This window comes from Malurus melanocephalus, unplaced genomic scaffold (assembly GCF_030028575.1).
Source record: "Malurus melanocephalus ecotype Western Australia unplaced genomic scaffold, MMel_1.1 scaffold_30, whole genome shotgun sequence".
Lineage (NCBI taxonomy): Eukaryota > Metazoa > Chordata > Aves > Passeriformes > Maluridae > Malurus > Malurus melanocephalus.
In genome coordinates, this window is record NW_026623262.1 from 1,213,793 (window position 1) to 1,225,378 (window position 11,586).

Sequence of the window (11,586 nt, forward strand, 5' to 3'; positions counted from 1 at the left end):
GTGCAGTCAGCAACCCCTTCCAAGAATGTTCAGCCCCTGCCAGGATGTAGACAGGCTGTGTGTGGCAGCAGGGCTGAGCTCTGCAGAGCCTGGGACAGACAGGGCTGCGTGTGCAGTCAGCACTATCAGTGACCAAATTCCCTGGGCTGGGGACAACTGGGTCCTCATTTCCTGCAGGGAACATCACACAGCAGCTCTCCTGTTGGTAACTTGCTCTCCAGAATTACAGTAGCAGCATCAGAGTCAACTAAACCCTAAAACTGTTAAGATGGAGAAATCTTAGACGAATACAGCACTGCTGGGAAATGAAAAAAATAGAAGAAATTTGGCTGTAACCAATCCTGACTTCCTTTAGACATGGCAGCTAAAGAAAGRGAGACCTGTAAGAGCCCTCTGTAGGCTATTCAGACACCTTATTTAAGTTTTGTAAGAGCATGTGAAACCATAATGATGGTCATGTGTAAATATCAAATAKCTCATTTATGTCAAGGATCACTTACCCACAAACATTGTTTTCTGCAGAGGATGCCAAATACTTCTGGATTTAAAAATAATATTCTAATGCATAACAAAAGCTTTATTTCTCTTAAACAGTAAAATCAGAAAGATGTCATGCCAAAATTACAGCCAGAGAAAATCCTAACATGGTCTTTAATCTATGTTCTGCCAGAAAATTTTTACCCTAAATATTTAGTGAAACACATCTTTGTGTCCTAATTTTCCAAAATAATAATACAGAACCCATCTTTTATAAATAAAATCTTTTGTGTTGAGCAGATATATATCAGGCCCCGGGGCTCTACAATCACTGCATTTTAAAATTTCTTTTAAAATGCAGTGCAGTTGTCAAATATGTRCTCATTTTAGTTATGCATAGGTGGGTTTGCAGTGGCATCAAGTGTTCAATTAGCCTATTCCCAGGTGAACATTCTGTGTAGATATGTCACTGGAGAGATCCCTTTCACATCTTTGCCTATTTGAAGGTGGCAATAAACCAGCTCTCATAGCCTACTCATCTCAACCTGATTTCTTGAGCTGTGTKGTGACAATACCTTCCTACAGGACAGCACTGCAGCAGCTCTGAAATCCTGCAGRAAGCCACAGAGGAGGGGACACTCTCGGCTGTGGTGCTTTTCCTGGGAGAGGGGTGTAGCTGCAGTGGCAGGTCCTAAGCAGAGACACTGATAAACCACRGTACTTTAATGGGACCTGCTCATTAACCAAGCAGAATTGGGCAGCTGGAGCACCACAGCACTGCCAGTACTTGCTTGAGAAACACCCAGGTCTGATCCTCCACAAACACCAACTAAATTACACCAAACTCCAGCTCCAAGGCAGTCTTTGGCTCAGGCTGGGGGAACCTCAGCTGAGCATGGCTGGTTTAACCCAGCAGAGCCTCTCCCTTCACCTGAGCATCTTAAAAACAGAGGTATCTAAAAAAAAAAAAAAAAAAAAAAAAAGATCAAATCTTTTCCCCACGTGGCTGTTTCTCCTAGCACCACCATACAGGTAATTGTTCTATCACCACCCACTCCTGGACAGTAAGCAACTACTGCTTGAAATCTAGAAATGCTAGAATGCTAGAAATCTCTTTTCAAATGGCTGTAAACGGTGTAAAATGAACACAATCTGCAGACAGTCCTTGCATGGGACAGTTGGTGCAGGTGGCTCTCAGTTTCYCCTATTTGCTGTCAAGACCAAAGAGCAGCCAAATGACCCCAGCCCTTCTAGCTGACCATTAATGCACTGCTTTCCTCTGCCCCCCAATCCCCTCCTGAGGGCCAGGCCATGCTGCTGTGGATGAAAGGACAGCTGAGGCTGGGGGACAGGTCTCTGACACCCACATTGCCCCGGTGACCGGGGTGCCACCCTCCCTCCCTCTGTCCCTCCCTCGCTCGGTGCCAGCCGCCGGCGCTCCTGGTGCCCGTCACCGTGGCACAGGGACCGCAGGGTGCTCCCAAAGCTTTACAACCAGTGAAAATCGGCACCAACTCCGCAATTCTGGCACAACACAGCTTCGCTTTGAAGTCTGGTTACTGGTTTTTACAGTTCTATTTTTAAAATGTATTAAAGATGTTTAAAAGTGGCAGGGACTTCCAATAAAAGCCACGCTGTCCAGAATCAGGATGCTGGTCCCAATTTAAACCAGCTGTTAAACAATAGTATATCCAAATAAAAGTCGTCTGATTTACAAAATACCTCAGACTGATTGAACATTTATTATCCAATTTTTCTCTTTTCAGGTCTTCAAAGGTCATTCTCGCTATTTTTTTTTCCTTTAGATCTGCAATTCTTTTCACAACTACGGTATGGAGAATGAATCCACTTACCATATTTTWAAAATAACTGTTAATGACATATAATAAAGCATAATAAAGCAAARAAGCTAATAAAGATTTACATTTCTCTTGGCTCTATGACTGGTTTAAACAGTTTACATTACTGTCAGAGCTCCGTCTTCTGAAACATACCCAGAAAATATTGCTTCTGTTTTTATCATTGGGCATATCTGTTTCTCAGTATAAGTTATATTTAGAATTTTACTTCTGCAACACATTTAAATTTCTATTTGGAGAATTGAAAGAAGATAAACAGGACAACGCCTGAAGGAGAGCATTACCCCAAGGAGGAGCCTAAAGGAGCCAGGGCAGCCTCATACCCCGAGTCTTCCTGGAGCTCAAAGACCTTGTGACTGTCCTCCTGTTTCTGGGCTGATGCTGGGTGAAGCATTTCATACCTCCATCTGTTAAAGCTGAGCTCCTCAGAACAGGGGTTCTCTTTTGCTTTGTATAYTTATGCAGGGTAGCTCTGTAACTTAGGAACTGATGGCACTGGTACACCTAACTAATACAAACTAGTACAAATCAAGCAAAACACGAGTAAAAGAAGTGTAACAGAATAAACATATGAAGGTGCTGAGTTTGATGACCCAGGAGGATTCAGCATCTGTATAAAACTGTGCTGATTTTCATCACTAAACTTTGCCTTTCAGTTCTCTGTGTTCATATCTTTTAGTTATATTCTAGAAACACCCAGCTAAGACAGGCTTCCTGTCCTATCAAATCCCCTTTTCTCATAATTCCACCATAAAAGTTCACACTAATATCCAAAAATCTACAGTATTTTCTAATATCCTTGGCAGATACATGTAGTAAAAACTTTGTGCAGCATTGATACATTGAAACACACTTGAACCTTCTCTCCTGTCAATACCGTTCCTAAAAATGGGAAAATCTCTATCACCCATTCCACAGACTGTAAAACTGGGGCAAAGGACAAATAAAGTAACCTGTTCAAGGTAATGCTGACTTGCACTTGTACATCACCTGCAAGAGATGACACCCCTTGTCAGATRAATTGAACAGTAATAGCTAAGTAGTTAGGCCTTCAAGATTCATGGTTAGCAAGTATTCCTAAAATTCTGATTAAACATTTTGTTCCCTAGTGGTTCTAAATTGGATGTGTCATTTTGTAAATGACAGATGGCTACAACAGAGTTAGTGATCAGGTTTTTAGTTTAGAACAGCAAATACACTAATACATTGGCACCGGCTTCAGGTAATTCTTTCTACTGAACTCTTGCCAAAAGCTATGTATTTGTGTTCTGCTTCTAGAAATATAAARATCCGTAAGCAGGTTTGTTTGCCCTAAGTAAAATCCAGTGTGCTGGAAAAGTCACATTAAATAATTGTTCAACACTAAGCAGCAAGGAAATAAAATAAAATCCTAGCTTATCAATTACAAAAAACAAAGAAGAATAAAATTCAAACCCCCACACAGAAACACTAAACCAATCCCACCCCCAATTAATCAAACCATCACACTGAAAACACAGTGTATATCTATCTATCTATATATATACACACACATATATAATGGAACAAATGTGGAAGGTATGCTGTGTATTTTATGGGATTATTAACTACATTTAATATATTCATATAATTTTCACTTATTTCCTGTTGACTGCTTTTGAAAACAGTGAAGTTTGACCTTCACATAGAATATTTTCACTCAGACATTCAGCTCTACTCCTTGGTCTCACCCACTCAAACAATTGGAATCTATGTCACATAAATGTTTGAGAAATTCAAAACACATGGAGGAATGAAAACAATTATTTGTACAGGTCAGAGCAGAGCTTTTTAAAAAATTTAATGGCAACATAAAGGACTTCAGCAAAGAAGTCACAATGTTGTCAGTTCAAAACAAAGCCCAAAAACTCCTCAAGATCTATGTATCAGATTTGTAGCACATCTGTCTGTGAGGGCCACAGTGCCCTGGGCTGCTCAGGAATGGCCACAWTCCTTTCTTCTGCCTTGGCTTCTCAGTCAAAAGCAGTGCCCACTCCTACAGCCACTTCCAGGCACAAACTCTTCCACTCAGCTGGACAAAGCTGCAAATATGCTCCTGTCTTCAAACAGAAGTGCTTGTACCAGTGATACTTCATCTACACAAAAAATCCTGATTAAAACCAATAATTGGACAATGAGTAGCAATGGATGAAAATTACTCCAGCCTTGACTATTCACCTATTGGCAATCAAACCAAGTTTTAGCAGCCTTTTTTTTTTTTCCTGTAAACTCTTCATTCTTCAGTCAGTGACAACAATTTGGCCACTCTTTTTCCTTGGYAGCTAGAATCAGGGTGGCTTTTAAACCTGATGTGATAAACTTTGCTTGTAAATGTCTATTCCCCAGAAAATATAGTCAATAAGCAGAAGAGAAATAAAATTGAGTACTTTCTGTATTAGACTAGATTCAGTTCATAGACTGGAGCTACATAGAGTAATCTAAAAGAAAGGATGGGTGATTTCCTGAAAGTATCTGGGAGAAAAGGGGGATGGGGGGAGGGAGGGAAGACAAAACTAAAACAAACAAACAAACCACAAAAGAAAACCTGGATCACTGATACTRGGAAAACAGTTATACAGATTTTTGAAGAATCTGTAAATGGTACAGGATGGCTTAAATGTTGAATGGTGCTGTTTCTACTTGAAAAGCCAGCTAAAACAGGTGGCTTCTAGCACTCACTAAGGGTGGGTGCCAGATGAGAGATCTGAAGGATAGTACTAGGGAGAATGGGAATGAGGAAGCAGCTGCATACAGAATTAAGCTTCTATATATACAAAAAATAAAAATTTGATTACCATATTTTGTACGAAAACCAAGAAAAACAAAGCAGAAGAAAATTTTAAGAGTGTTGCTTAAAAAGGAATATTAAAAAGTGCTAGTCCATAGCAGATTCAGATCCTGCTATAACAAAGGATCACATTTGTAACACCTAGAGCCTCTAAAAACCAATCAGCTGCTTAGATACTACACAATGCTAAACCTTTTCATATTTACTTATTAGACCCTTTTTGTCCAGCTTATCTGTGTATGAATTTACAGTGAGTATCTGTAAATGTTCCAGACTTCTCCATTATTTAACATTTGGACTAGGGCACAGCTATTTCAATTATTAATGTATTTTTTCAATATTGAGAACATTTTTAATTTAACCTGCAAAACACCAAGTGTGACATTTTCAATMTTTGTATTCTTTAGGGGGATGTGCAGTAATTGCCCCTTCTGCTAGTTTTTTCCTTAGACACAAGTGCAAAAGTAACAAAGGCAGGAGTAGATTATTATACACTGAAAAAAATATATTTAAGTTTCTGACATAGAGTGGGTTTAGAGCTGTTGCATGTTTGCTTTGAGAATCTGCTGCTGTAAACTGGCTTCTGGAACTTGATATCCACATGCAATCTTCCTGGCCTGTATGGGCAATCATAGCACTTCATTGTCCAGTGCTATCATTACAATATTGTTATCATCTGAGCTTGAGTCTGACACTTTCTCTAAGACCTTTCAAATAACCCCTTTACTAGGCTTCAGTACCAAACCATTCAGGGCAAATCTCTGCTTTGTGCTTGTCAGCCTTAATAGACTGGATGTCACTTTTGCCTGTAAGAAGTGCCCGCTCTTCAGCTGTCAGTCAGTCCTTGCGTGTCAGCGGAGAGCATGGCTGGAGCTGCTGGATTAGAGGGTAGTTACCACAGCTGTCAGATTACTGACAACCTGACACCCACATCCCCAACTTCCTTTGACTGTATTTGGTTTCCCTCTCRCTCCTTGGACCTTTCTTAAGGTGGATCCCTATGCTCAAGTTAAACAATGTTGTAGMCAACTCAGAAAGTTTTGTTCCTGTCTCCGATTCCACTTTCAGCCTGGTTTGCCTTTTTTTTGTAGACAAACACTGTCAAAGTGTTTTACAGAACATTTGGCTAATTTATAAGGAAAGAAAATAAATTTTCACYGGTCTCTAAGTTAGTGCCGTTATTTTTTTTGAATCGTGCCTTTGTGTTTGGAGGCATTTTAGTTATTGATATCTACCTTTAGTCAAAGGTGTTGGAGAGTTTATACATTCTTCTCCACATGTTTTAARTGTACTCAACACCCTGCTCTTTCAATGCTTCTTTAGTTCTACTCTCAAAAGATGACAGTCTATGCAATTCTGTGARTAGTTTACAATTATTGAAAGTGGTGTGCATTATACAACACTTCATTGAATCTGCCTTGTGTTTCATATTCCCCAGCTGACACATATGTTTCTCCAACTTTTAGAGGATAAACTAGAAAAAAAAAAAAAAACAAACAAAAGCCACACAAAACTCATGTTATTTAGGATCAGAGATAAACTCACACTCTTGGCTGTGTCTTCACTTTTGAGGGACATGGTTTGCTTGAGCTTGTTCCACTGCTGTTCCACCTCCCATGGGACAAATCCTGCAGCTCCATTCCAACCATGGCTCATCCYGGTAAATCATCTGTATTCTGCCTGTAGTCGATCTCAGCCAGCTAGGCTGACACAAAGACCCTCTCTACTTAGATTATAAGAGAAAGAGAAATATCCATCTTTAATACTGCCTCTGTAGGCTTATGGAGAACTGAAGGAAAGAACTTTGCTAGGAGYCCCTCCTGTGATGGCAGACAGCATATATAAAATCTAGGCAAGATCTGTACTCAGATCTTCCTTGCCTATATTTAAGAACTAAATTTCTCTGTAGAAAGGRTCCAACTCTTCAATGGCATTTTTTAGTTATTTGTTTCAAGATATTTGCACTGTGTCATATAAGCCCAACCGTTCTGTTTTTATCTCCTTGCACACAAATCTCATGGAAACAGTTMCATGCAGTGCAGAAAATGTGGTGGTACATCAATAGCAGTGAATAATGTGGAGTAACCTATAACACAGCACACACAAAATGGAAATTATCCAGACTGTTCTTTCCATTTCCGTTTTTCCTGATTGCACACTCATGTTTTGGGTTTTTGCAGTTCACGTGCACTTGAGTGCACTGCCCCAAAAAATTAATGAGATAGATCTTATCTTCATTAGCTGCTGAATAAGCACRTACCAAATAGATCAGAGAACTGGAATACAACATGAATTATTTTGCCCAGATGAAACCTGCCTGATCCTTTGTCTCAATTTTTAATTTGCAATTTTTCTGTAAGATTGCAAACACAAATTGCTTCTTTTTTTGTAAAATCTAAAACATAAGATGGCTTATACCTAATGAGCTTTGCAGAGATACTATTAGCTCCTCCATAAACAAGACTGCTTCAATTTCAAAATTAAATTTGAATTTTTGTTTAGATGGAAACTACATTATGATGCATGAACTTTGTTACCTTTTCACATTTCTTTCCTGTGGGTTTTTTTTTTCTTATTACATTCCATGCTTGTGCAGCTATTGCCTCGCAAGGTGGGTGTGATTATGGATATTCCACACCTCATCTATTCAGAAAGGCAGGCAGCCATGGCTTTCTCTCTGGAACCAGGAGGTGAATCACCCAGGCACTGGGAGCACCAGTTGGACAACCYCAGTGCAAGGCAGTGTGCATCAGCTGAGCAGGGCTGGAACARACAGCAAAGTTGCCCGTGGCAACTACTAAGATACAGGTAATTATCTGTACAGAACTTAATGGCAGTCTGTTTGTGAGGAGGGGAGCTGAGGAAGCTGATGGGGTCACAAGTTCAATGTCTTACTAAACTCTTGTCATTATCAGACTGGTTTCTGGTTTRTTATCACTACCATATCACAAAAAGAAATAAGCAAGTGATCATAGGCCCTTGTTGTGTTAGTCACACATTTTTTCCAATTTGTATGAACTGCCACCTCAAAACACACCACTGATACGCTTTAATTTCCAAATCTTGCCATTATTCCAGGTACCTTTATAGTTTTTCCCAGGTTCCAGACACCTTACTAGGTCCTATGATGGGGACTTTGCCAATTTACAAACAGACTCAATACCTAGGGAAACTTCCGGATTTGGTCCTTTGTTCTTACGGTAAAAGATACAACACTGGCATTTCCCAGCCACATTTCTGGCACATGACATTACTTTGTGAAATCTATTAAGAAAAAGAAAATACCTCCAAATTAGTGACAAGACTACAAGAAATGCATAGGGGGTTGTTTTTCTTTTGCTGATGTCTATCCCAAATGAGCCAACTYTATTTAAATATATTTAAAATATTTCTTTTAAAACTAGAGGCTATCTCAATACATTACACTGTAATATATTTTTAAGTGAAAAGAGSATCATAAAAATGCATTATTAATCCATTTCAGCTGAACAACTGTCAGAAACGTCATACCTAAAGCTATTTGCAGAAATTAACGCATAATATTACCCAGTAGATACTAAGGCACAATTCACAGTAGTGGATAAATCCCTGTTTGAACAGATGGGCTGAAATGTTGGGACATCAAGCTGAGTAATTTGGGTACCTCCCAAGTAACCTCCATAACCATGGGTGTGCTGTTATTTTGCTTTCTCATGCCAGGTACAATTACAGAGCAAAATCCAACAGTGCTCTTCCATGCGCCGTGCATGGCACCTGGACAATATTCACAGAGCTACCTAAAGGAAAGAGCAAATGACAGCCATGCCTTCCCCTTCCACATGCGAGGAGAGGCGGTATCACACCCGAAATCCTCAAATGACAAGTTCTCAAATGCAAGTAGAGGCACATCCCTTCTCTGCTCAAGAACTTCCAGGGAATTTTGGGCCGGATGAGGGGCTGCATACACTCATGACACAGGAGGTGAAAAGTGCCAGTGTGTCACACAGTGACTGAGGCCATAAATCACCTGAAAGCTGAGCAAGCCTGTCCCMATGGAGCAGGTCAGCAGTGGGGCTGCCTCCACAGGTATCCACACAGTGTGAAGTGGAAAGGGAGCTGAGCTCCATCTCTGTGGAGGGGCAGTGCCAGGCTCGGTCACACACACAAATGGAAAGGCTCTCACCCCATTTCTCCAAGTTCTCTCAGCCTCTACCACTTCCTGATCATTATCTTCCAGCAGGAGTGGAAAGCTCTGAGGAGAGATCCCGACACCGCAGTGAATGGGATTGCGGGTGTCACGGACGTGACTGCAAAATCACACCTTGTTTTCCCTAAGAGCCCAAGGAGAAGTCTAATGGAAAATGATTCTTTTCAGTCCCTGGAGGAGTGAGCACTTCAGAAAAATTAGATCTGTGTTTGGTGACAGCAAGGACCAGGCTTATACTCTAGAGCTAAAAAAATTTCTTTTGTTAAGAACCACCTACTGTACTCCATAGCCAATTTTAAGCTGTAGTATCCTGGTTTACAACTCTCTTTTGCAATGCCCAGTGTATATTTCATTTGCAAAACACCACTGGTGAGAACAACATTAACAGATTGCTTTCTGAATTTCTTTCTCTCTTTTTTCTCTCTTTTTTAATAAAGGTTTGTGAGTTACAGAAGTGCAAAAAGTGCTTTAAACCTCTTAATTTGTTTTGTTTACTTCTGTAGCTTAAAAAACAGCCAATTGTTTTTAATTGGTTTAAAAAAAAAATTGCTCGAGGCAGAAACCTGGAAAACCAATCTTGTGTCTGGAGTAAATTTTTACAGCTGCCTTTTAAACCTCTGAAAATAGGGTTTATAATGGAAGTGCTGACACAACCTTATCTACAATATATCAGTGTGAACTGTACCGCTATWATAAGCAGTTATTATGTATGTGTAAAAATAATGAGAGCCAGTGTCTGAAGAGAGTTAATGTAAAATGCTAAGCAATTGTGGTTGGTTACACAGTATAGGTTAATATTCTTTCATATAGCTACACTTTTTCCCCTTTTGTCCTCCAGAACTCCTAATGAAAATTCTGATACCTGACGGTAATGATAAGCAGCCATTCACACATCCTTTGTGTCAAGGCTAGAGCATTAATGCTTTCCTTCATATAACATTTTGCATAGCCTAAAGCATCTATTAAAATCCTTTGTAAAATTCATGAAACAAAAGTGGTGGGTTGAGTCTAGTGGGAGAGCAAGTAAGCTGCTTATTAGCAAAAAGTCAAAAACACAGGGCCAATTACAGATCTGAAAAAGAAAGGCTACAGAACAGCATGGGGAGTAATTCTTTCTTCAGCCCAATGGGCTCAAGTGAGAGGCAACCTAGATAAAAATATAGCAAATATTCTAAGCAGTAATTAAACTAAAATGTTTGGAGTTAGAAACAGCTCTATAACAACTGAAGGATATGCTCAAGTAAAACAATTGTCTGGTCTCACATAGATGCTAAATTGGAAGGATTTAAGACTGCTCCCCAAAGGAATGACTAAGGGGTAGCCAAGAAGAGCTGCGAGCTCAGGAGATATGTAAAAAATCTGTTTGGTATTTCAAATGCTATAAATTAGATAAAAAATGAGCTTTTCTACTGAACAAGCAACATAAAACTGAATAAACCACAATAAGATTGCCCTTTTTCTGTTATAAACTTTACATTAAACCTGTCATGTTCRATGACAGCCTAAGAGACCTCATTCTTTACCCTTTGGAATCTGAAAGATTGGCAGATGTCATGATTTTCTTAACACAAAAGACCTTGCAGATAATGTCCACCACACATACTTTTAGTTTTATAACTTCGCTTCCTTTCTTCCAGAATCATCAGGTAAAATTTCCAAATAGAACTTGAGATTTTTCCTATGGTCAAAAATTGTTTCTGACCCCGAGGAAAATCTTTTATTGACAAAGGAAAAACGTGACATGGGCAGCAATTTTTATGATTTGCTTTACTAGTCCAAACATGCCCTTACATTCATAATAATGAGCTGCTTTGCACAAAACAGCTCATTATTATGAACAGAGGGGTATAATATTGTTAAGTAAGCTGAGTCAAAGCAGAACTAGTTGAGGCTAGCTCCCAACTGAAAGCAGTTTTCCCTTTAAAACATCTCTCCTACCCTTTAAAATCTTTTGAAAAACCACACACGCTTATTTTTTAAAAAATTGGAATGTGGTAAGAATCACAACTGACATTTTCTAACACTTGGTTAGTAAAGTTTGTGTGTTGTTATTCATTTACTTTTCAATGTAAGAATTGTTCCAAGCTGTTCTGTAAGTCAAGGTCATTATGCAACTTCTTAGGGGGTCATGCTTTATTCCTGTGAATCTGAGAGAGAATTTAGCACCTATTTAAAACGAGGAAATCCCGGCCCTGCACTTTTGCAGCCAAGCAGCATCAAAATGCAATGGAGCTGCTGTGCCATATGGTGGGTGGGTG